This window comes from Lissotriton helveticus, chromosome 3_1, assembly GCF_964261635.1.
Source record: "Lissotriton helveticus chromosome 3_1, aLisHel1.1, whole genome shotgun sequence".
Classification (NCBI taxonomy): domain Eukaryota; kingdom Metazoa; phylum Chordata; class Amphibia; order Caudata; family Salamandridae; genus Lissotriton; species Lissotriton helveticus.
In genome coordinates, this window is record NC_136061.1 from 1,543,745,445 (window position 1) to 1,543,773,116 (window position 27,672).

General features: G+C 45.5%; 1 protein-coding gene across 1 annotated transcript in view; it reads right to left on the bottom strand.

Annotated features, from left to right (window-relative positions):
• TMPRSS4 (transmembrane serine protease 4) overlaps positions 1-26,991 on the bottom strand; it is an 86,739-nt gene extending 59,748 nt beyond the window's left edge. The window contains exon 1 of the mRNA XM_078682264.1: positions 26,702-26,991. The gene's annotated coding sequence lies outside the window, so the exon portion shown is untranslated. The remainder of the gene's footprint in view (positions 1-26,701) is intronic.
• Between the last annotated feature and the right edge of the window lie 681 nt (positions 26,992-27,672).

Sequence of the window (27,672 nt, forward strand, 5' to 3'; positions counted from 1 at the left end):
AGGGATTCAAAATAAGTGACACCAATTAACTCCTTGTATGCTTACTTGGCTCCTGAATAGTTTTCTGTGGTCATCACCAAGTGCGCCACCCGTGTTTATGGAACTTGCCTGCTTATTTATTCTGAGAACAGTATCACGCTCAGGTATCTATAGTCCATTTCTCTTTAGAAAAATTATGAAACGTATCTTCCACAAGGCAGCCAATTATTTAATACTTATCAGCCGAAAATATAGTTTCACAATGCTGCTACAATACTTTTTCTTTTATTGTATAATAGGTGTAACATGGTTCTCAACGTATTCACTGGAATTACTGTTTTAAGAAGAAGAATGACTTCAAGAAATGATTATTTGCTTGTTATTTTGAATACTTTTCTTTCATTAACGATTTGAATGTGCCCCAGCAATTGATGACTGACGATGCGATAGGGTATTTAGGCTATACTTTCACATTCTTGTAGATGCCCCAGTACTTGGTACTGTACACTTAAAGTACACTACAATGAGGCCAAATTATCCTAAACAGCACAATAATAGATGCTGTGTACTTTAGATGGAAAAAGAAACAAGCATTTGCAATGCAATAGGTCTCGCACTGGCGAGAGTTTGAGCTATTGGCATTGTAAAATGACAATGCCTTTAATTTATGTGTTGGTTTTGCAAACAAATAAATAAAAGGCATTGTCATTTACAATGCAATAGCTTAAACTCTCGCAAATGCGAGACCTATTGCATTGCAAATGCTTGTTTGGTTTTAGTTTGAAGGGAGTGCCCCATATCAACCATTACATGTGACCCTCGTGGTGTTAATGACCTCAATCACTGAAGCCTCTGACAGGCCTGCAGTCCGGAAAGCACCTCAAACTCGACCTCGCAGGTTGCCAAGCTTGTTTCTGCACAGCACGATAAAGGGCAAGCGGGTGCAGGCCTTGGTGCCGACTTACGTCAAGGCTGAGTTACACCTCAGCACAGACAACTTCACTCTCCACAAAGCTCCCTCACTCACGGTCTCCTGCCTGCGGCCTGTGCAGGGCCCAGGGTGGCAGAATGGGTTGGCACTGCACGGGCACAGTGGCGGTGAACTCACGGCCGGGTCATTGCCACTGATACAAGGAAGCAGGTGCTTTCCCTCTGAGGTCACTGAAGGAGACCTTACCAAGCAGGTTTGTGCTTAGAAGGGGCGTGGTCAGTGACGCAGATATTAGGAATCGCACGTGCCGTCCAAGGAGGTCACTGGAGGTGCAAGCAGGAGGAAGGACTCCTTCGGGACAGGTTGTCCCGCTCGGACACTTGGAATGTTTAGTGAATGACATGTTCACTTCTGAGAAGGACCCGGTTGACGAGCACAACTGCACCGTTGCACATAACCAGGACATCACATGACATATGGATCCTGGCCTGGGTGAAGGAAATGGTGGTGTCTGGAAACAGAATTGCCTCTCGACGGTGGACAGCGGGTACAGGAGCAACACTGCAGGGCTCTCATTGGTCAACAGAGTCCCTCTCCTTGTATGCCAATCTCACGCTCAACACCACAGTGCCGATTGTCGAATGCCAAACTCGCCTCTGCACTCGGTCTCACTCACTCACTGGAGCACAGATTGCGCCCTGTTCGTGACTTGGGAGCAGGAGATCTAGAGAATGGGTCAGGCGGTTCCAGAGGATCACCCCGGCCCACCCAAGGCCATTCACAAGTGGCCAACCACCCTTTGAGGCCTGCCATGGCCTTTAGCTGTCAATTATTTCAGAGATAATAAGTAAAGACTGGGAAACCAGTAGTGATAGAAGCTACTGACGTCATGCACAAATGAACAGTAGGGATAGCCTGCTGAACCCCCACTCTAGCTGTAAAGAAGACCTGATACTCTCACAAGCAACTTAAGTGACAAAACCAGAAACACAGCAGAAACAATCTGGAACGGATTTTACCTTCCCAAGAACATGCAATTAAAATGTACATACAATTAGAAGATATGAACTTAGAAGTGGTTTGGTTTATTTTCATCCTGCTTTGAGGCAGTTTTTCTAACTTGCAGCATAGTCCTAAAAATAAGTTAAATACAAATAACTTGTTTTTTTATATGTAGCTATAAATACTAGACTTCTGTCGTTTTTAAGTGCTATACAATTAACAGATACCAATTTATCAAGATGCCATTTTGTGGCACTTTATTTTCCCCACTTTGGAAGAATTTAAAGGCAGAGTTAATGATTTTGTATAGCGCTATTATGTGTTTAATTTCAGTGCCTTTGATACCATTTTTAGCCATTGCAGTATGTACCCATAATGCCCTTAAATCCTGATCAATTAGGTGAGTGACAGTGATTAAGCGCAGGTACATGGAATAGAGTAAGAAGTGATGCTTTTATGGCTGCTTAGTCCAGGATGTGCGCATGAAATATTTATGATTTTTTTGGCCAGTCTGAGTGGAAACGTTTCTACCATCTTCAAACCTTCCTTTGCCTTTGGAAACATTGTCTTTCAGTCCAGGGCCATCGCCAGTTTCCAGATGCGGGCATTGGGGCCTAGAGATGTGCGGGCAAAAGGTTCTTCTAGGCGCTTTTGGATGTCAGCCAACAAGGGCTCTTCAATCGTACTTTTCCTGCAGACAAGTCTTGTTGGGACGTGTCAAACTCTGCAGACACTGATGCGGGACACACAGACCGTGCCAGCAGAAGAACAACATGCAAAGAAACAAAGCACTACAGAAACCTGGCAACGCAGAGTGGCACAGTGCCACCGGGCGGAGGGGTGGGGGCAACCATGGGCACATAAGAGGCCAGGAGCACATCAGGTGCTCAAGGGCAATGGCGGCCTCTCGGCGGTGCCCCCTTTGTTGCTGGGGGTCGGCCCATCAAAAGTTGACTTCTGGCAGACACTGCCGGGTTGTGGGAGTTGCGCGGGCCTGGGTGGCTGTTGGTATGGCCTGGCCGCCTTTTGAGGCGGAGGTTAAGGATCTTGCAGTCTTCTTTTGCTGCTCACTCACAGCCGCCCTTTGAACAATGTGGTCCCATGGCTAGATTGCCAACTTTCGAGCTGGGAAGCCATGGTTCGAGCCCCTGGGTCGACTCCACATACTGTGATTCTGGGCAAATCTCTTAATCTTCCCGTGCCTACCAGACTACCAAAACAAAAGAAAAATGAATGTGTCCAGTGTAACGTAACTGGTGCTCATGTAAAGCGATCCAATACCTTTGGGTCGAGTTCGTGCTATATAAATCTGCAACAAAAAAAAGAACTCTCCCCTTTTTGGGGAAGGATCCAGAAGGTAGGCCTTTGAGTCTCAGAGACCCCTCTGAGAGAGTCCACTGCATAAAGGGAGCCTCCCGCAACTGAGATAGGGAAGTGTTACCACTTCCCCTGAGATCACAGCTTACTGGACTTTGGACGTTGCTTTGACTCGTCTACCGGTTTGTGTTCCCCGTCGCTCCTCCTCTCCTCTTCCCATGCAGTGTCCTTCACCCTCCCCTCCTTTTTCCCGCCTTCTTTACCTGTCTTCTTCCCCAGCTCCTTCCCCCTCCCCTGTATCTTTCCCTCTGCCTGCTTTTCCCCTTACGTATTTGTGCTAATTGTTTATCTCGACCATGCAAGTAACTATGATGCCATGCTCTAATAACTGTGTAACCTTTGTAACGATGTAATCTGTAACTATGTTCTGATGCTCATGCAAAGCGCTCTGATACCTCTGGGTCTAGCCAGCGCTATATAAAACCTTTTAAATAAATAAAAAAGGGCCTCAAGCTTTTTCTCTTTCTTCAGTTGTCCTCTCTACATTGCTCCAGGGCTCCGCTTGCCCCTCTCCGGTGCTGCTGATTCGGAATATTTGGATCTGGCTCGGTGTTGGCAGTGGTTAATTTATGCAGCCAGTCGTTTTTAGGTCGAGCATTCAAGACCTCTTGTATATATATACTTTTGTATATACTTATATGTGTATGTACTTTGTGGGCTCTTCAGATCAGCCCTAGGACTTGTCTGCATCCGCTTATGGACTTTTTTTCTGTTCAACTACCTCTATTCAATTGTCTTGATAGAAAACGACCAGTAGAGGTCAGTAAAATACCAGAATTGCTTTCTGCTTGTTCAACTGCCTCTATTTAATTTCTTGATAGAAAACGACCAGCAGAGGTCAATAAAATACCAGAATCGCTTTAGCATTCTCTAGATTCCAGTCTATAGAAATTGTTTTCCACAAGCACCAGTAGACAATAATATTTTTTTCAAATCTTGTATTTTCAGTGATACGACCACCGAAGGCCCTGATTTTATATTAAAAACAGAGCTTTGGACTATACCATTTCCCGCTGAAAGGCAATTTTTCTCTCCATGTGCTCCCATACCTGGCGTGTCACACAGTTTGGTGATTACTTTCCCTCCATGTTAAAGAACAGTGGATGTTTCAGCACCCAGGCTAATGTGCTGCATAGCTAAATGCTTATAATGTCCCAAAGGCGAGACCAATTGCATCGCAAATGCTTGTTTTTTTTTGCAGTTTTATATAGCGCAAACTCGACCTGAAGATATTGGAGCGCTTCTTTTTGGTAGGTACGAGGAGATTAAGTGATTTGCCTTGAATCACAGATTGTTGATCCGACATCAGACTCGAAACGGGTTCCCCAGCTCCAACGTCTGCAGCTCTGGACGTTAGGCCACATCCTCATTTGGCTATATCACTCTGCAGAGTGTAGTGTCGGGCCCCTACTTAGGAGTTCAGCAGCATCATGCACCAGCTTCCTGTGCCGGGTCCTTATAAGCAGATTTTTGGGTGGGGATCATTGCGTGACAAGAGCCGCTTATGGTGACATAAGTCTGAGGAGAGGGAGCTGGATCGACGAGAAGGCGGGGCTTCACATTTTTCCATTTTGTGCCTGTCTGCTTCAATTAAACAAATGCACATGATAAGATGCACTAAAGGTGAGTTAAAAATTAACTTCGATTGCACTTGTACAGTCTGGTGAAAGGTGGTTGTTTATTGCAGTCTGCTGTGTATTTTTCAGGCGCATTGCACATACTGCTCGATGCTTCTAAGTCAGTCTATGCAAACAGAGGTGAAAAAATAAGTAATTTTGTGTTATTTTTTACAGAGTTTTGTGCCTTTTCTGGCATTTCCGACCTTTTTCTGGCGCTTAAATGGGGCTGTTGATTGAATTTGCAGGTGCACAGGCATTTTTGCACTGCGAATTTTATTGTCTTTGGTGATCAGGCTCTAGATAGCAAACATTACAATCTGTTTTTGGTTGTCACAGTTCTCTGCCTCGTGTGACAGCTGCATTTATTCACCCCTCCAGCTAGGGTGCAGTGAAGGTAGTGCAGTGCTTCGTATTTCTGCATCGTGGAATTGTGCTCATTTGTTTGTGACCCATCTCTAAGGGCATGCATCCAAAGGCTGCAAAGAGGGCTGCAAAGCAATCTAACCAGGGGATGGTATACAAGAGTGATGGAAGGTGGTTAGACTCCATTGGACAGTTGTTGTTTCTCCTCCGCCTGTCCTTAGCTGGGGACAGGAAGTCGTCCATCCCACAGGAGGTGGTCCCAGCTTTGGAGGATCAGAGCCCTAGGATATCTGTGTTTCCTCCCAAGGCCGCTTTCCCATATTTACGGAAGAAGACAAGGAAGGTGTGTCCAACAAAATGGTGGTCGGCCTTGGGCAATAATCATCCCAAATTCTAGATTTGGATGGGGGCTCCCAGCAATCCAGTTAGTCCGCAGCCAGTGGTGTCAGCTTGTTTGCCCCCCCTTTTGCTACCTCTATAATACAGGCCTTTGTGAGACAGAGCGCATCAATTACTCATTTCACCCCTCAGCTAGCACCTGGTGCATAATCTGTAGATTGGACTTCTGCAAGTTGCACGCTTCTGGCTATGACCAGCCGCGGCACCGTGCAGGTAGGAGTGGTGGGGCCGGCTGAGTGGGTGGGGAGTGGTGGGTGGTTTGACGGATGACGATGAGGGAAAATAAAATAAATAATTAATCTTCCCTTGTAATCATCCGTTGAAATCACACCCTCCCCTCCCCCAACCGGCCCCAGCGCTCTTACTTGCACAGGCTGCGGCTGGATATGGCAACAGGAGTGGCTCTCAAGGGGGCATCCAAATCTTGTGGCGAGTTTAGCCAATGTCTTGCTTTTGGTTGTCTAAGGTCTGCTGTGGACCCAGTAGTGGTTTGGCTTCAAAAGGCACTGAGGAGGACACCGGGCAATATCCAGGCAATTGGTATCCTTGCTCAAGGGTGGTGATCAGAGCCCTCCTGCAGCAGCGTCCCAGTCTAGTGTGGCCACGCATAGGGTTCCTAACCAGGCCCTTTTTCCAGTGGTTATTGTGTAAAAAATAAGTTTCAGGGCCCTTGTCAGGAGGCCTCTGCAGCTTGCACCACCCATGGTCACTTCAGGTGTTGCCAATGACAGTACCTACATAACTACTAATCAGTACACTGCTACAAGTGAGACAATTCAGACAATTCCAGGCCCTCAAAGCTATAAAAATGGGTTGGGCTGCAGGTGTTAGTTGTTTTTAGTGTATACTGAATTAATAAACAATTGCTGTTCTGCTCATCTCTAAATTATACAAACAGTGCCACTGTTAGAACTGGTACTTTCTGGTTGGCTGAGGCAGTACCCCAGTGAGGCAGAACCTACCACTTCTGTCAGGGGATGGTGATTACACACACTGTATAACCTGAGCTCACCCGTGGGTAGCTTGGCACTGAGCAGTCAGGCTTACTACATATTCAATGTGTAGAGCATTGGCACAGCACTCACTCTCAAATAAACTGAGCGTCACAAAAGAGACTTCACACGTGATGTATGTAAATAACATTTGTATTCAACACACACAGCATCAACATCATGTATTTCTGGGCATAAATCAAACTTGAAAATATAACTAGCAGTACTAGGCCCAACTGTGTTGGAATGATATCAGCAATATGCACACTTGGGAAAGATCCTATTCTACCCACTCCAGCACCTTTATGTGGTGCAACACGTTGTCCACCACAGGCCCACCCTAGCAGTTCTTATAATTCAATACTACACAATTAGAGGGTAGACCCTGGGTCACAACTAACCGTGGGCGGAGAACTCCGTTCACGCCCGCAGAGTATGCAGAGATTTGCCTACTCCGCGTTCCATGGAGAAAGCGGAGTAGGCAAATCTCCACACACTCCGCGGCAGAGCGGAGTTGACCAGACCCCGCCTCCAACCCCCCCAAGTAAGAATTAAATAAATATACATTGTCATGATGAGTCCCTTACTGCATTCAGGGATTTACTTGCAAGGCTAGGGATACCCTTAGTGAAAGAGAAGACCTGTGCCCCTGTAATGACCTTGGAATTTTTGGGCATAGGAATGGACACAAAAAAAAGATTGTGCAGGATGCCACAAGTGAATATTTGGCATTCTGAAATGTTATCGGAACATGTATTGGAGCATGAAAGGTTACACTGCATCACTACTGACTCTTGCTTGTCAGCTGAATGTCACATTGTGCATTACCCCATAGGCCGCCAATTTTCAAGATCTCTTACCCAGGTTATGTGTGGATTAAAAGCAAGGCATCAGAGTACTAGTTTGTCAATACAGGCCAGGCAGGATCAACTTTAATGGCTGTTTGGTTTGACCGGCCCCTCCCATGTCAGGTCAGAAACTGGACCTGTTTACAGATGTAGAAGGGAGTTTGGGTTTTTGGGGGCGATTCTGGGGAATGAATGGTGTGCTCAGAGGGGCCCAAAGAATGGTTTCAGTCTGGACTTGTGAAAAATGTATCCTTTGTGGAACTGTTTCCCGTTTTGGTGGCCCTGCCCATCTAGACCTGGCGCTTCCATGATTGATCGAAGGTGTTTTGGTTTGACAATTGAATCAATCAGTCAGCAGCTTGTGAAATACTGGCTAGCTTTGCGGCTGTCGAAGAGAGGGGTGCTGCTGTGCCTCTAAAGTTGAACGTGTCCTGGGGTCTTGAATAATGTGGCCAATGCTCTGTCTTATTTCAAGATTTTTAGGAATTCAGACGTTTCCACCTGGGGACAGAAGAGACTCCTGCCACATTCCCCATGCATCTTTGGAGTCTTGGGTCACTATTGTACCAGACCTCATGGCAACCAGCCAAGCTCCAAAGGCAAGAAAAAGCCTATGAGTGGCATTTCAGTGTTACTTGTCTCTTATTAAGGGAGTCGGAGTGCTTGAAATGTTGTCCCGGGAGTCACGGCTGTTCTTATCGATTCCCTGATGCGGGAGGGTAAGTCGGCAGCTTACACATGGAGATAGTTGGACTCTCCTAGAGAGGCTGGGGTACAGGATTATTCAAAACCTTTCTACATTAGCAAAGTTTTTAGGGTTTGGGAGAGGATGAAAAGAACGAGGAGGGATAATAGGAGTCCGATCGGCATGAACAAATAGGGTGGTTTGATAGCAGGGCTATGCCGGGCATCGGGTGTTTCCCTGGGAGGCCGGAGGGGTGGGGCCAGTTTTGCAGAGGTGCTGCAATATCAGCCCCCAGTAACAAAAGCAGCAATGATTCACACTTGCACCCGCCCCACCTCCCCTCCTGGAACTGGTCCAACCGAATTGCCAGCGCTGTTTTGGGTTCCCAGTCCGGCCCTGATTGGTAGTGTGCCGGTCATCAGTTTCTAAATCAGAATTCCAAGTAACAGTGTTCAAAGTGGTATTCTAACTGGTATTTTATGGGGAATTTAGGGTAGGGGAGTGGCTTCCATGATCAAAGGCTGATTTTATTTGCAGACTACTGATGGAGAACACTGCTCTATCCTATATCTCAATTTTCTCAAAAACGGATCAGGCTGGGATGGGTGACTGCATAATTCTGAATAGCACTCTAGATCACTCTTGTTGCCAGGAGGCCGCCTCGTAGGAATGGTAGGGTTCCCCCAAGTGTAAGGGCAGGGGTATTGTTGATTACGGTGGTGTTCCATCTTACATACCAGTTCTCTACAGTGCTCAACAAGGTTCTAGCTCGCATTCTTTCGGGGCTGGGGCGGCTACCACAGCATCAATGTATGGCCTTGAGCCAGGACTGGTTCAGAGAATAGGCTGATGGTGGTCACACTCTTATAGTGATTCTATGCGCCTGAAGATGGTCGAATTTGTTTTTTTCCTGTGCCCTTTTTGTTGTCTTGTCTACTGTGCTTTTCTTTCCTGCCTATGTGTTGGATCAGGCACCATTCCTTTTTCCAAAGTGCTAGTGACTGGTCATTCATTTGTGCAGTGAAAGGCTTTCTTTTCAGGTGGTCCTGATGTATGAGTCCAGGAGGCAGGCTACAAAGTCCAGTGTTGGGCTACTATGTGGAAAGGAATCAGGCATGGAGGCTTCCTCTACCTGCTTTTGTGATATTGCCCATTGGTGGTAAAGATTTGTCCCGCATGGCCATAGAGATTTGACTGACTTCCTGATTGCCGGGTTATCTTGGTCGACTCAGATATTTCCTGGTACTGTTGTTCCATGAAGTACACAGGAGGATTTAGAGAGGAGGATCTGTTTTGAGTCCATTAAGCTCCCAGAAGAATGTTAAAACTGCTTGATATGTTTAGCTTGTGGTTAATACTCCATGGTGGTTGTTATACCTGCTGTTCAGCCAGTATATGAGTGTGCTGTGTGGAATGTTTGGGCGCCTGTGAGGTGCTGGAATGTCAGTTGGAGTATGGGCTGATCACCAGGGAGGCTGCTCCTGGTGGGGCTTACTGGTGGGGCTTATCATAGAAGCTATCCAGAGATCGAAGCTAAGACCATATTATTGGAGCTTATCCCTTACGTGCAACTAAGATGTATAAATCATCTTATGGAATGACACCTCGGCTACTGGACATCATTTATTTATAACAGTGGTCTGAGGGGATAAAGTTTTTTTCACCCTGATGGGGTGGACTTGTCCCGGAAGTACAATGAGTTATTTGTCCATTCTCTGTTGTGTTTTGCATCTCCTTTCTTAGCGTCATTTGGGAGACGGATGAATGTTCGGTCAACCATTTTGGGTCTTCACCTAGGGTTGAAGTTAAGGTCTGGTTGTCCAGCACATCTGCTTGGTGGGTGCTTGGTGGTCCTCCATTCACTGCCACTTGTATGGTTATTCCGGATTCACCTCTATACGGCCTTTGTTCCCCATTTTGTGAAGCGAGCAGACAACAAGCTCCCTAAAGATGTGCTACGGGTTGGATGGGATTGGTAGAAATTATTTCTGTCTAGGTACTCTGCAAGTGACCCCAAAATGCTGTTCTTATTTGTAAAATGTTTGATGGAATTTGTACTAAATGTTTCTGTTTCCTTTTGCATTGACTTCTTACATAAATAAATACAGCCTGTGGAGTGTTTCTCTTACCAACGAATTATGTGACCCGGTCTCATTCTGTTGGGCAACACAATATACATGGTACATTGCCTTTCAAATCCTCTTTATTTTTTGTGAGATTCTGATTAGGACCTCGTGAATTATTCCAATAGTTAGTGCTCTGTGGGGGTCCCCAGGAGTCTTATTTCTCAAGGTCAGCGCGTCATGTGTGTCAAATGGAAACAAGCCTGTGTATCTACAAGAAACACTGTCAGGATTAACTTTATGCAGTTCATCTGTTGGAAAGTGCTGGTATCACCTCAAGCGCCGTCTTCTAACCCTGCAAATGTTTGCTGTATTACTTTGACCACAGAGTTCATTTTGGCCCACTTTCTGTTTCCCTTGATGCACTGCGAGGTGTGGAGGAAAGCGAGACAATGCCCATTGTGCTCCATTATTGACTGCTGACCTTTGCCAGCCTGGACATCGGGCTTCCTCCCACTACCTCGGACCCGCCAGCCCTCCCCAGAAAGTACATATGTATTTAAGAGTCTGTCCTTCCATTGGTCCGTGGAGCCTGGAAAATCCAGAATGGGTCAAGTCAGATGAGAAGTTGCAAGCACAAAACTGGGAACATGCTTCATGGAAGAGACGACACCTCACCAGGTCCCCTCCGTGTGAAGCAGTGCGTTCACCATGTGCCTGCAGGACTGTCGCACACGGGGAGGTATGTGTGAGTTCCCAGGGCTGAGTGAGATGGCTGACAATGACACACATGTCCCTGAGATGTGTATTGATAAGTACAGCCACTGGAGCAGGAATGGTTCTTGATAGACCTATATACCTTGGTCCAATCGCTAGTTCTCTCTAGACTGGATTATTGCAATTTTCTTCTGACTGGCCTATCCAAATCTCACCTCTCCCCCCTCAAATCCATCCTCCATTCAGCAACTGGCTTTATTTCAGGGTCCAAACAAAGTGACCACATCACTCCTATCCTGTCTTCTCTTCGATGGCTTCCCATCGAGGCAAAATCTATTTACAAAACGGCCTGCATCACCCACAGAGCCTTGCACACTTCCTCCGCTCGCTATCTGGCGAATAAACTGAAATTGTCTGGAGGCTTGAGACCTTCTTGGAATACGGAATAGTTTCTGCTTGATCCCCCTCCTTCAAAAGGGGAAAAAAAAAAAAAAAAAATTTCGATGGCTCAATCGTTCTCAGGTAATGTAGTGAGATTCTGGAACTCGTTTCCTCTATTGCTCCGTGCCACCACCTCTATCCGGATCTTCAAAGCTGACCTCAAATCTCTTCTGTTCCAAAGACACTTTCAGAACTAATACTTTCATTCTCAGACTTCTCTAGGAAGTTTGTCAGTCATTGTAAATTTGTAATATTTTCTTGTACATTCCTTGCTTGCCGTGTTTGATATTGTGTTCTGCTATTTTTGTAATGTTCTGTTTTGTAACATTTCTCTCATGTAATGTAACTGGTTCTATTGTACAGCACTCTGACACCTTCGGGTAAAGTCTGCGCTTTATAAAAATGCATTAAATAAATAGAGACACTGCTTTTGATGTGTGCATAGGAGCAGGGCTTTAAGTGGGAAAAAATACTGGGGGTTCTCTAAAAGGGGCGTGGCACATTTCTTAAAGGGGTGTGGCCTATCCGAGTAGGGGCCTGGTCTAAATCAAGATAACTAGCATTGTGTGCTTAGGAAAATCATGAAGTCTCATCCAGTAAAGGATAATAAAATAGGCAAAAAAGTATATTTATTAAGTATAAGCCATAAAATACCATACACTTTAAAAAAACATGTAAAAATTATTTACATTACAAAACCCTTGAAGATTTTCACTGTGTCGATTTTGCTGGGGTTTCTCACATCAATTTTCTTCAGCAGACCTTCTACCTTTTGCCAGCCAACTCTTTACATACAGCTAAGCGTCAAATATTTCAAATGGAGGACCATTGAGTTTTACCCATAAGCATGAAGAAATGGTCTCTACAAGAAGAGAGGCCCTTGTTGGACTAGCAATTAATTTCATTGCGCTGAAACCTCTCTCGCAATCCACATTACTTGCTGGCAGGGTTTCCATGCAAATTACTAACTTTTTTAATGCTTATGGTGTTTTCTTTCCACCTAAATCTTTGAAAAGTCTAAAAGCTTGGATAGCATCTCTTGCTGGCAGCTGACACTCTGAACACAGTTTCTGGATCTCTGTTTCACCATAAAGAATGCATTCATCACCAGAAGGCCAGTTGCCTGCATCTAGCACACTGAAGCGGGCTATAAGTTCTTTCTCAGAATCCGGGGCACATCGTTTATTGATATTTACAGACTTAGGTAAAACTGATTTGGATGATGTCACACAGCATTCCCCATGCCCCATGTTATCCTATGGGCAAGATAGCCTTTCAATAGTGAAAAACGAAATTGCAAGTATTTCACTATCAAGACATGTTACCCACACTAGTGTCTGCTCACCCTACCTTTGAGGCCCGAAAATAGAGTCCCCTAGAACCCCCTTTCGAGGCCCACCAAAAAACTGGGGGGCTCAGCCCCCACAGCCCCGCCACTTAACCCTTTCCATGCGGCCGTGATTCTGCGCCTGTGCGGCAGAATCACAAGTGGGCGGGTTTATGACGGCCCCCAGCCGTCATCAGCACACGAGCGCCGTAGTGCATGACGGCTGGGGGCCGTCATCAGCATGCAAGGGGTTAAAGCCCTGCATAGGAGAGATTTGCGTAACGAAACGGATACCCCTCCCTCCCCTCCTTGCTAAGTACATGGAGGGATTCCCTCACGCTCTGGATCCAGTCAGGAACTCTCAGTGCACGTGCCCGCCGCCCGTTCAAAATGTTGGAGGTGGCCCCCTGGAGGTCGCCCCGTACAGTGGGGGCTGCAGGGGCTAATGTTACGCCACTGATTGGAGGCCTGCACCGCCCTGGCTTCAGCCCCTCGTGCAGGCTTCCAAACTCAATGCGCATGTGCTGTCAAGAAGTACCTGTGATTGGGCAGGGTTTGTTGGCACGAGAGACTGGGCGGAGCTGCAGTACACATGGAGTGATGCACAACACAGCTTTATACACATACTTCTCAACAATGATGGTACTGAGAAAGAATGTAAAATCCTGATGTGACGTGGCCCCAAACCAGTTAGGGACTGGCCCTAAAGCCTTTAATACAGCCTGATGACCAGTCATTCACCCTGTGAGGTTAATAACCAATCCACCAGGGGACACCCTGCACGAGGCTGCTGTGTTTCGGATGGTTTATTCTCCGAGATGAACCCTGCCCCGAGGGTGTGAGGACACCTTGCATTAGGCTCTGACGCGGGGGTGGCTATTTATTTATTTGTGTGTGCTTGTTTTTATATGGCATCATCATGACCTTACTAAGGTGTCACCAGGCTTTACAAATAGGACATATGGCTTAACACCAACCTAAAGTGCATACGATTCACAATAATACAGGTCAGTGAGTTGCTGAATAAAGTTGTTTGGCAAATTACTCTAAGATTTCTTTAGAGTTCCAAACATTTAAGTACAAGTTCGAAAATAAAAGAACATACAAGGCATGACACTCTTCAAATGCTTTTACGACACTCTCTCTGCACACCAGAAATGTAATTCCCGACCCTAGTACATGGTACCCTAAAAAGTAATTAATTGATGTTATTATCAGGAACAGATTTAGGGCGGTGCGACCGTTGCTGTCACACTGGGCGCCATGCTCAGGGGTGCTGTGTTTAGGAATGTCTTATGTAGGGTGACCAGAATTTTAAAGCCGAAAACCGCGACACTGTACAAAAATAGAAGAAGGACTACCATTTTTCTACAACCGATCGCACAGAATGTCAGCCCTCCTCAGCAGAGAATTACAAAAGAGGCAATAATAACATATATAAAATGCAATTTTTAAAGCCAGTAGCATGCCTGTTGATTAAATTGATTTCTTATAACAGTTGTTAACTATCCCTGCTTTGTAAAACATAAAAAGGCACAACCCGCCATTTTCAGTCGACCCTCTCTAAAAGCCGGTCATGAGCTAAATGTCCTGAAATCTGCTGGGACACCTTGAGAAAAACAGAGAGCCTCCCGACAAATGCGGGATGCCTGGTCACACTAATCTTCTGGGCTGAAAAGCACCCTCTGCAGAGTTCCTTCTATGCCCATCAGTTTTCAGGCAACAATAAAAATGTCAATATAACAGGAGTTTCTTCAGTGGCAATTTGACTCATAAAGTAGCAGAGAGGGTTAACATGCCTTTTGCAAAGAATTCGTACACCGTACAGATCACATAATTGTATTTTAAGTGGATAGCTCAGTGGGTTAGTGTTTTTCTCACAGAGATCTGTTGCAAGTGAAGACTCGTAGACGGGTCTGGTTCCGCACTTCTTCTTTATTAGATAAGTTCAAGATAATAGCGGCACCGATACACACAGCAACCTCCTCCCTTCTCCTCCAGCCTGCTTCTCTCCCCTCTACATTCTCTACCCTTACATTCCATACATTCTACGCATGCACACACATACACGCGCTAACACACACACGAGATAAAACACGCGCACAACATTATATATACAACCAATACCACACACCCTCCTCCTCAACAATTTAAAACACTAGACAAATTACTCTAATTCGAAATCAGAGAATCTGGTAGGTAACTTTCTTGTTCTATTGCTACGACGTAAATTTCTACCCTCAACACTAACATCGGTACAAGAAGGAACATCGTTAACAATGTCTCTAATTTCACTTCTAGTATCATATCTAGTGTCACATCTAGCATCACAACTAATTACGTTTCTAGTTGATGTTCCATCCTTCTTTAGTCCAAATTCGTCACCTAGCATATATCCATTACACGACCCCTCATCAACTCTACTAGAATTGGAACTATACAATGAATCTACCACACCACCCTTCTCATTACAAAAACTTAATTGGCGAAAATTCCATCTCTTACCATCTTCTAATTCTACTGCACCATCGAAAACCTTCACCACCCTCAATGGTTTAGACCATACGCTTTCACCCTTCAACACAATTCTAGGATTCTTCACCCGAACCATTTGACCAATCCTCACCAAAGGCCAATTACATTTACCTCCATGATATCTTCGGCTACGATCTTGATAATCCTTAACTTCAGACCTAACCTCTTTATCAATGTCTTTGCTACTGCACTGCATCTTCTCATTTCTTTTTCTTAACCACCAAGGAACTAATCCAGTATGTGGTTTCCTACCTCTCAAAATCTCAAAAGGTGTCTTTCCTGTAGCAGAATGCGGAGTTACACGATATGCAGTTAATCTTTCTAGTAGTGCTTTTCTCCAGGGTATGCCCGCGCTTAATGCTAATTCAATCACTTCCTTAACTACTCTGTTGAAGCGCTCAACTTGACCATTACTTTCGGGATGATATAAAGATGATTTTATGTGCTTAATACCCATTATTACCAAAAATTCCTCCATCTTCTGTGATACAAACTGGGGACCGTTATCTGAAACTAACATTTCTGGAACACCTTCTCTCGAAAATACATCTTCTAAAAATTCAATGACCACTTCCGTAGTCATTCCACTTACCATTCTCACCTCGGGCCATTTCGAATAATAATCAACTAACACAATAGCGTAACAATCCTTTGCAGATATAGCTGAAAATGGACCCATGAAATCAATCGCCACCTTTTGCCATGGATATTCAGGTAATTCCACCATAGTTAAAGGTACTTTCAATGGTTTTGCTACTTTATCACTAGTTCCACAAATCTTGCAATCCCTCACCAATCTATCTACCATAGGGTCAACCCCTGGCCACCAAAACCATTCTTTAACTCTTCTTTTGGTACTGGACATACCACCATGCCCCATGTGACTTCTCTTAACAATTCCTCCTCTTAACCCTACAGGAGGTACAATTCTGTCACCTCTTAGGACAATATTAACAATACATAACTCCTCTCTAATCTTTGAAAACGCAACACTCTCACCACGTAAGCTGGATTCTCTTGGCCACCCATCAATTATAAACTTTTTGATTTCCTTCAAAACCACATCCTTGTCCATCTCGCACAGCCAAGATGCCTCAGAAACAATATTATCAGTACTCATTTCATTTATCAAGAATACATCCTTGATGGTAAAGGCTATTTCACCATCCATATTTGTTTCACTTCCCACTAAATCTATATTTGGTAATCTTGAAAGACCATCAGCAACCACATTGTCTTTACCAGGAATGTATTCAATGTCAAAACTAAACATCTGTAGTTTTGAAGCCAAACGAGCCAATCTAGGAGTTAAATTCTTCCCTCCTTCAGGTCTCAAAATATTAACCAATGGTTTGTGATCGGTGAAAATTTTAAATTTCTTCCCCCAAACATACATTCTAAATCTCTCAGCAGCCCATGAAGCTGCCAACAATTCCTTCTCTATTACGGAATAATTCCGTTCCGATTTCGTCAACGTGCGAGAAGCATATGCTACTACCCATTTTTCTGACTTAACACATTGAGAAAAAACTGCACCAATGCCGTGACCAGACGCATCCACAGATAGTACACATTTAGCATTTGGTAAAAATGGTTTCAAACATGGTGTAGTAACTATTTCTTTCTTCAATTTTTCAAAACACACTTTTTGATGCTCACTCCATATAAATGTTGCATTCCTCTTTAGCAAGAGTCTCAATGGTTCAACTTTCACAGCGTAATTTTCAATAAAACGAGAATAAAATTCTGTTAACCCCAAAAATGACATCAATTGCTCCTTATTTGTAGGTTCAGGAACAGCTAAGATAGTATTAACATGACTAATTTTGGGTCGAATACCATCCTTGGATATAATGTGTCCTAGATATTCTACTTCAGATTTCCCAAACACACATTTCTCATTTTTGATGGTCAATCCTCTATTCCTCAGAGCATCTAGAACAGCATACAAAGTTTCATCGTGACATTCCTTGTCGCCCCCATATATTAAAATGTCATCTTGAAATACTTTGGCGTTTTTAATGCCTTGCAAGATTCTGCACATCTCTCTTTGAAATACTGCGGACGCGCTTGCAAGACCAAATGGCATTCGTCTATATCTAAACATCCCTTCAGTGGTTATAAAAGCAGTACAATGTGTAGAATCCTCATCAAGAACTATTTGGTGATAAGCACTTGTTAAATCTATCTTGGAAAACCAAGAAGACCCACCAACAGAAGATGTAAGTTCTTGCAAATTTGGAAGGGGAAACGTGTCAACCCAAATAGCTTCGTTTAAACATCTTAGGTCAACACATAGACGTAAATCGCCATTGGATTTTAGTGAAATCACGACTGGCGAAACCCAATCAGAGCTTTCAACTGGTTCAATAATTTCATCCTCACACAATTTTTTAAGTATTTCACCCAGTTTTTCTCTATAACTGATAGGTACATTTCTCAGTTTTTGTTTCACTGGACATGTGCCCTTCCTTAAAACAATTTTATGTTTAAATCCAATCATTTTGCCAATACTATTGGTAAAAACGTCTGGAAATTTTTCCTTTAAAATTGAATAGTCATCCATTTCACGACAATCATCCTGAATGGAATAAACAGGGCACTCTAAGCGAGGATCAATTTTCATGCCCAAATCAAACATGTGCGGCCATCCCAAAATGGTTGCACCTTTGCTAGATATGTATATTTTACCATTACACGAGTTGTGTCCAAAACTAATTTTGGCTAATATGTATCCTTCTAAAGGTATTTTATGTCCAGTATAACCTCCAGGGTGTACATCTTGAATTAATAACGATCTGTTCGGCCAGAGAGACTTAAATTGATCCATGCCCATGATGGTGTACCACGCACAAGAGTCTACCATTATCTTGACGTCTAAACCATCAATGTTAACGATGGTAGCTCTTTGACTCTACTCTTCACCTTAACCAATTCATCGTGTACACTGCAAACTTCACCTACAACATAAAAGGCATTATCATCTTGGATGTAATTTATGTCATCTTGATCTTCCTCTTGGATACAATTAATTTTGGCTTTAAAATTGTGGCATACTCTAGTAAAATGGCCTTTCTTTTTACAATTCGTGCAAATTTTGTCAAGTGCAGGACACCACTTGTAGTTTGCCAAATGGTTGGATGACCCACATCTATAACACAAAAACTTCTTTTGCTCATTGTTCTTTTCACAACTTTTCTCATTGCTTTTCTTATTGGTATAATTCGTGAATGACTTATTTTCGTTTTTAGGTTTAAATTTATCACCCTTATTTATCTCATTAACTGAACCAGATGCAATATCAGTTTTCTCATTTCTGACTTCACGAATACAGTGGTCTAAAATCTCCACACCCCTAGCAACTTCGATAGCATTTTTTAATGAAGTGCTACTCGATGACCATAACTTTTCCTGAATCTTTTTTGACTTAGTTTTCATAAGAATTTGGTCACGTAAAACTTGGTCATAGGTCATGGTCTCGAATTCACACGTAACAGCCAAACCCCTTAATACTGAAACATACTGATCAATTGATTCATCCGCTTTCTGAGCCCTTGAATAAAATTTAAACCTCTCCATCACCACATTAATTTTCCTTCCAAATCTTTCTTGCATCTGTTTGACAGCACATTGATAAACACCCATATCTCCAGCATTGTCAATTTTAGGTAAATTTTTAAACTCCCTTAACCCTACTGCGCCAAGTCTGTGTTTAAGTAGGGATACCATTCTTTCTTGAGAAGCTTCTTCCTCTGCTAAAACTTCAACGTATGCTTCAAACATGTCGAGCCATAAATCCCATGCTATGGGAGGCTCACCAGATTCTGCCAAGAAGAATGGTGGTGGGACGATTGAAGACATTCCGGTCAGAATGGTAAGTTAATTATCAGTACAGCAGAACTGGTGCTTGTGCAAAAAGTTCACCAATGTTCACCAATGTTCACTTAATATAGTGGGCAAAAGAAAATTTCACCGAAGATCAATGTCAATATTTGGTTGGTTGGTTAAAAATTTTAGTTTGTATATAATTATGAATATCAGTTCAACCCTAGAATGCTTACTTAAAATCCTCTTTTCAAGTTAGTTCTTGAGTACGCCAGCAGTTTAAGTGTATGAGGAACTAGCAGCGTCGGATCTAGCACTCGGTGAATTCAGAGCGTTGCTAGGATACAATTCCCAAACAAAATGGCTGCCACGTCGTGTTGTAGTACGTGATGACGATGGAAACTACGGAGGCTCAAGGCTGCATCTGTGAACCGCTTCGGAAGTTCGACGTCACACAGCAGGACGCATGGAACGCTCCGAGATGGTTACTCGCGGGCTGCTTGAAAAATGCCTCTTTATAAAATGCTCACCAACGGCGGCATCCTGCGCTGCAGAATTGGTTTACCAAGTACAGCTTCCTCTGGTTGAACGCTGGGAGAGGTGGTCCGGTAATTTTCATTTATCCATAGGTTTGCTGTCAGCGGTTATTTCTTTTCTTGCTCTTTTTCTTAAATTTTTTTTTTTTATTTTTTTATTTTTTTGAATCGTGCTCACACACACGAGATAAGACACGCGCACAACATTATATATACAACCAATATCACAAGATCCTTTTATTACTTGCAGTTCATAAATTACAATCCTAGTATACCACAGTGAGCTGTGTACTGTCAACAAAGAGCTGAATGCTAACTTTATTGTAAAAGTTAGAGCGTTATGTTTTCTTCCAGTCTTTCATTATCCTATTGTTGCAAAAAAGGGTCTGCTTGGGTAGAATACATTCTCAATAGTAAAGCCAACCCCAACCACTGGGTTACATTTTAAATCTTCAGGCCCAGCACCCCCAAAAAAATAAGTCCTGTCATTATGGCAGACATGTGACGTCTAAACCTTATAGCCCTCATTCTTATATTTGTATTTCCTACAGGCTGATTTACACACGTATGATTCATTGTTCATTGTCTCTGTGTAATGTGCATGTGATGTAAAATGATTTGACACCCTACACTGGTATTAGTAGAGCTATAAAACAAATGAAATACATGTGAGAGGGGCTATGGAGAGCTAAGAAGCACAGTCAGAGGGTGGGAGAAGGAAGGAGGCCCAAGGGGGCGTCCGAAAAGATTCTCCCTCTGGGCCACCAATGCTAATGCCAGTCCTGATTATTATTCTGTGTGAAGATGACATACAAGCCCACGATGAAGCATATTCTGAAAATTATTTAGCCTGGCCAGTAGATCAAGGTTCAGGTGTCATTTTCCATCTTGCCTTTAATCTGTAAAGCAATTGATAAAGCCGAATTGGATCTAAATTTGAAGATTATTCCCCAGAGTTGTGCAGTACACTCTGGTGCCGGGATTGGTTTGCTAGTGAGAGAGGCTGGTTTGTTAGTGAGAGAATCTCCTGCTCTTGAAATGTGCAAACACGCTGCATTACACTCCGGTGCCGGGTTGGTTTGTTAGTGAGAGAATCTCCTGCTCTTGAAGTGTGCAAACACGCTGCATTACACTCTTGTGCCAGGGTTGGTTTGTTAGTGAGAGAATCTCCTGCTCTTGAAGTGTGCAAACACGCTGCATTACACTCCGGTGCCGGGTCGGTTTGTTAGTGAGAGAATCTCCCTGCCCTTGAAGTGTGCAAACACGCTGCATTACACTCTTGTGCCGGGTCGGTTTGTTAGTGAGAGAATCTCCCTGCCCTTGAAGTGTGCAAACACGCTGCATTACACTCTTGTGCCAGGGTTGGTTTGTTAGTGAGAGAATCTCCCTGCCCTTGAAGTGTGCAAACACGCTACATTACACTCTTGTGCCAGGGTTGGTTTGTTAGTGAGAGAATCTCCCTGCCCTTGAAGTGTGCAAACATGCTGCATTACTCTCCGGTGCCCGGTCAGTTTGTTAGTGAGAGAATCTCCCTGCCCTTGAAGTGTGTAAACACGCTGCATTACACTCTTGTGCCAGGGTTGGTTTGTTAGTGAGAGAAGTTCCCTGCCTTGAAGTGTGCAAACACGCTGCATTACACTCTTGTGGCAGGGTTGGTTTGTTAGTGAGAGAATCTCCCTGCCCTTGAAGTGTGCAAACACGCTGCATGACACTCTTGTGCCAGGGTTGGTTTGTTAGTGAGAGAAGTTCCCTGCCTTGAAGTGTGCAAACACGCTGCATTACACTCTTGTGCCAGGGTTGGTTTGTTAGTGAGAGAAGTTCCCTGCCTTGAAGTTTGCAAACACGCTGCATTACACTCTTGTGGCAGGGTTGGTTTGTTAGTGAGGGAAACTCCCTGCCTTGAAGTGCATAAAAACACGCTGCATTACACTCTCGTGCCGGGGTTTGTTTGTTAGGCAGACACACTGAAGCTCCCTGGCTCTGATGGGTGCAGACACACTGAAGCTCCCTGGCTCTGATGTGTGCAGACACACTAAAGCTCCCTGGCTCTGATGGGTGCAGACACACTGAAGCTCCCTGGCTCTGATGGGTGCAGACACACTGAAGCTCCCTGGCTCTGATGGGTGCAGACACACTGAAGCTCCCTGGCTCTGATGGGTGCAGACACACTGAAGCTCCCTGGCTCTGATGGGTGCAGACACACTGAAGCTCCCTCGCACTGATGGGTGCAGACACACTGAAGCTCCCTCGTACTGATGGGTGCAGACGCAATGAAGCTCCCTCGTACTGATGGGTGCAGACGCAATGAAGCGCCCACGTACTGATGGGTGCAGACACACTGCACCCTGAAGCTCCCTGGCTCTGATGAGTGCAGACACACTGAAGCTCCCTGGCTCAGGTGGGTGCAGACACACTGAAGCTCCCTGGCTCTGATGGGTGCAGACACACTGAAGCTCCCTCGCACTTATGGATGCTGACACACTGCACCAGACACTGGCGGTCGAGGTACAGCGCTTTTAATTTTGGAGCTTCTAAACACAGGCCTATAGACCTGGGATGACCGCAGGGAAGGAATGACTTCCCAGGGGTCTCACCTAGTGGCAGCTGGTGGTGTTAACCCGTTACCTGCAGAGACTGCAAGGAGGATGGTGAGCGAAGAGAGGTCGTTACCTGGCAACAAGGTAAACAAAGTCCTCCCCATGTCGCCTGCTGGGTGTAACTAGGAGATGCCGGAGCGGAACTGCCCCTCCTCGTCCCGGATATCTGAGGAGGGCATCGACGCCGAGCAGGTACCCGGGGAGTGAAACGAGGCCACCTGCCTGCTAAGTGGGAATGTCTCGGCATCACCACAGCAGCTGCTTCCAAGGCCCGATGGCTACTCTGCAGATAAACCTTTAGGGTGGTCCATGCAGAAAAGGCCCCTTGGCTCCACGCCTGCCTGGCTCTACACCTGGTGACCGGGATCAGACCGCACCAGGCAGTGCCCCTGGTCGGGGGCAGTCATGCCAAGGGTCCGCGCCAGGCTCCCTGCCACTGCGACATAGCGTTCGATGGTGCCCGATTCAGGTAAGCGCTTGTGGCCCTGCGGAGAGCAGACGCCGCCTCGATAGGAATGAGTTTTGAAATTGATCCCAAAAAATACCATATGTATGGTGCATCCTTAAAGCATCCATAGAGCACGGGTGGAGCGCGCACAGCAGAACTGCGTGAGATCTATGACAGCTCTGGGGACTGTGGGGCATATTTACAAGCCCCTTGCGCCGCCGGGACGCCTCTTTTTTTCATATTAAACGTGACGACCCGGCGGCGCAAGGAGCTTGTAAATAAGGCCCTATGGCCCTAATGAGCATGTGATGGTAATTTGATGCAGGATACCAAGGGGCCAGAATCGCATGTTGAGTCCAGTACCCCCAGCACACATTTTTTGGCTAATCTGAGTTTTCTCCCGGTAATGGGGAATAACCGCACACACTTGGAATTATCAGCTCCTTTTTTACTGTGCATTTTTTCTGCATTCCGTGGAAAGTACCAGTGGGGAATTAGTGGGTGAGGTGGGGGGGATCAGGCCTACCCAGTTCGGCCATGTACATCTCTTACGTACCAGGCGGGCAAAATGCAAAAAATATCCCTAAAGCAGTGGGTAAACTCACAGCACATCAGAGGCCTTGCTATTTTTCCAAATAAAGAACATCGCTTTGGGGGTTCTGTTTTGTAAATGGTTATGAACTAAAACATCACAGGTTAAATTCGCCCCCTGTCTATTTCTCTTTTTCTTTACAACAAACTACTTAGGGGGGGGTCAAAGGGCTGGTTTACCGACTCATACTAGATACATGCCCCTATCAAAAACATGAGTATACACCAGAAAGTATCTAGGAGTCTAGAAAAGTGAACTCAAATCACAGTACTGTAGGGTCTCTTTTATTTCACAGTTCTTTTTACGTTCTGTGTGACTGTGATGGCACCAACTCCTGGGTAAGGAGAACCCAAATGATGATAGTGGCGGTACAGTTAGACAACTGATGGGAAAATTTTCACCCACAATATGTGCCTCACGTGAATGTGTTGTTATCTGGTCACGTGATGCGATTGATGAATGTAGTTTCCACCTTTCTCTTATTCTTTCATGCCAATGGTGGTTTGTGATTTGAGTTCACTTTTCTAGACTCCTAGATACTTTCTGGTGTATACTCATATTTCTCTTTTTCCACATTCTCTTTTTACCTTCCGCTCTCCAGCCCCTTCACCCTTCCCCAGCTTCCTCCCACCCCTACCTCACTCACTCTCACTAATTCGGAATTGTTGCGGCGGCGCCTCTCTTCCTGGTCTGTCTCCTGGCGCATCCAGGGCCTTTGGGCCAAGAAACTGTGAACTGCCCTCGGGGAAAGATTAGTGAAAGCGGAACAGAAGCTGATCAGTGTTAAAACACATGACATGAGTAATGACACGCCTGGCACAGGTGGCACGAGAAACCCGCGCCTGGGCACCCACTCCACCAGCTGCAGAATGCCATCTTTCAACACTGCCGTGCCACTCACCGTGATGAAATTAACGTGTCCTCGACTGTCAGAGTAAACCTGGCATGTGACCTACTCTGCCCCAGCCTGCTGGCCGTTCAGCGGCAAGCTTAGCATTCATCCAGTCAGCCTTACTTCCACTGGCTTTTTAGCAGTTCTGGAATACCAAACAGGCAAAGTAGGCACCTGCCTATGGGCCCGCTCCTGTTATGGGCCCGCGACAACGGATCAAAATAATATTGATTTGATATTGAAATAAAATTGCAATCAAGATTTCTTAAATTGTTTCCAATTATTATTTCTCAATAACATTACAAATTGGTCATGTTTAGTGTTGTATGATAAAATTGGTTTATTAAAATTAGTTAGTTTAATCCGGCACGGGTTTTCAGAGGAAAGCCTGGCATGAGGCCCACCTCGGCACTAGCTCCACTGGCACTACAGAAGGGCAGGCCTACAAATGACTATCTCTGCCCCAGCCCGAACTACCTTTTGGGAGGATATGCCGCTATGTAACTGACTCAGTCCCAGGCCAGCGGACATCTCGCGTGTGTATTGGCTGACATTGGTATTGGCAGGCCAAGCCCCCACGAGCTGCCTCACACTATGTCGGAGTGCCCTCCTGTACTCCTCCGCCACCCCCAGCTCCACCCCAACAGAGGGCATGGACTCTCGAACCCAATACATCCAGGATGAGGAAGAGACAGGACTGAGAGCCCCTCACCAGGAAACAGGAGTTAAACCTGATCCAAACAAGCCTGCCTGGCTATTCTGCAAAATGTGTCAAATTCTCCCTATTGCAACTGTTGAGGAGAGCAGTTGGCCTAACGGTTAGGGCGGTGGACTTCGAATTTGGGAAAGCTAGTTCGAGTCTCGGCAACGACGCTGAACATCCTGTGATTCTGGGCAAATCACTGTCCCGGTGCCTAGCAAAAATTAATGTGTGTCCTCATGTAATGCAACTGGTGTTATGTAAAGCCTCTGATACCCAATTCGGGTCAAGTACGTCTGTGAAAAAAATAAAACCTGTTCATACCCTGCCACTCCACAAATTAAAAGAAATGCATGGACACTCCAAGCTAAATCATTTAACCAGTGAGCTCAATATGGCACCCACGGCCCTGCGGCCGCTTTGGTGGGTTCCTACACCCCCTAATCCCCTTGCTTTTCACACTTCCAGCTTTGATGTGGTGGGAATGTACATTATTCCACTTATTGTTCTCCCCTAGTTAGTCAGTCATAAATAGATTCTACCCTTCCCACCTATGGCATATGTGTAAAATTATACTGGGCACGACAAAATAACAGAGTAACCAGAACCAAGTAGCAAATGGCATTCAATCTGTAGCAGTTCGATTCATACTAAAAAAAATGCACAGGCAATAAACTGGGTTACCCCTAATGCCCAATATAACATGGCCTCCTCATCATCGGTTTCTATCGCTTGCCAAGTTGAGCGAACCCTTGCTAAGGGCGGCCATTTTTCCAGTCCACTGTTTGCTCCTTCTGTAGTAAAGTGAGTTCATCCAGGGGTCAAAGTCCACCCCTCCCGCCTCAGATTTCCTCCTAAGCCGGACAGTTGGCTATCATTATACCCAACATGGCATTCACACGTCTCCACCTGTCAGGCAGTGAGCGCGTCCACCAAACTACAGGATGTATAAGAAGCGGGTATGGACCTGGAGCCTCAACCCTGAGACCCAATAATCGAACACCTATAGCGCAAACAAATAAGCACAGGCACAGCCTTCTAATCGAGAAACACATTGGCACACAATACACCGGACACATAAGTCAATTCAGCTCCAGGCTGCGAAGTAACCTCAGGAACACATAGAAAAGCCACCCAACCGCCGCATGTGCTATGAGGGCACGCCACTGGCAGCCTGTGCTCTGTGATTGCAGCAAACATAAGGGATGATTGGATAGGATGTGGCGTAGGGACCAGAGCTACCGACTTTGGAACTGAGGAACAGGTTCGATTCTGGGCAAATCACTTAATCTCTACGTGCCTATCAAAATAAAAAAAATGAAAGTGTCCTTGTGTAATGTCTAGTGCTCATGTAAAGCGCTCCAGTACCTTCGGGTCAAGTTCATGCTCACTGCATAAGGCAACACAACATGACATGAACTATCACCGAGTTCTCTCAGCCTGGTACTCGCCAAGGAAAACACACAATGTTCACAATGTTGTCACTGCCACAGTGTCTCTCCTGGTATTCATATGGCTGCAGTCATTAATTCGTGTGGTGCTGCGGGGTTTCCGGTTGCCATGGTCATTCCAGTGGTTCGAGCTGAGTCTGGAAGTTTCTGTGTTGGTATTTTAGGGCTCTCTAGGTGGTGGCGTAAACTAAGAAAGTAGTGGATTTATATTAGAAGGAATGACACACGGGCGTGATGGATTTGGAGATAAAGTGAATTCTATGGGATTGGGACATGGGGACGTGACCCCAGGAGGCTCTTCAATGCCATGAGGAGGCAGCCCACTCTCTCAGGTGCCACATCACCCCACAGGGTTCCCAAACACTGGGAGACCAGTACTCACCAGACCAAAGTAACAGCAAGTCCTGGCCAGCGCCCCCGCCGAAGCTGCGCCTCTGGACGTCCGAGAGATCAGGGGGAGCGACCACTCTCTCCAGAGCGCGGGTCCTCCTTGTTTTATGGCTGCTCTGCCTCCGTGCTCCGTGCTGCTCTGTCTCTAGCGCCTTCTCACCCGGGCACGGCGCTACTGCTTCGTTTTATAAAAGAGGAGACGGGAGGCTGCCAAACCGGAATCCCCATCTTCACCTGGCACCCGGCCTGCACCTCACGCCCTCGTCAGACACCTGGGCCGCCGCCCCGCCCCCCGCTGGGAGGTGACTCACGGGTTCACCCGAGGCATTGTGGAGCCCGGGCCGGGGCGGGCGGGAGTGCGGCCTAGGGCCCTGGACCCGCACCGAGTCCACTCCGGACGGGGTGTCTGACCCCACGAATGCTCACTGAGGGTGGTGGGACATCAAGGGGGAACCGGCGTGGCGCCTCTTGGCACGTTCTAGAACCTTCCAAAAAGATTTGGGCCAGCAGGACCCAAGCACATCAGGGACCAAACAACGGGACAGGTCAGACATAAAAGTAGGACTAAATCCTTTATTCTCAATTTTATATCTGGCCTTACCCGTCTTCCCCCCCCCCAACCAGCCTTGTAAATGTGTGTACATCTGTGTGTGTGTGTGTGTGTGTGTATGTACACACAGATGTATGGCATAGAGTACAGTGGGGCAAAGAAGGGCACAGGGTAGAGGTGCCATAGATAATGCTATGTGTATACATATGATCATATATATATATATATATAAGACAACTGCTCCCCTCTCGGAAAGATGAAGCCGCACATGCTACGTTGCAGACATTGATTTATTAGTTGGCAGTACAGGCAGCTTTGACGCGTTTCGGTCATCCTTTGACCTTAATCGAAGGTAAGCCTCGGCGAGCAGCAAACCCGGGTGATGTGCACACAGTCTATTGCACTATTTGATG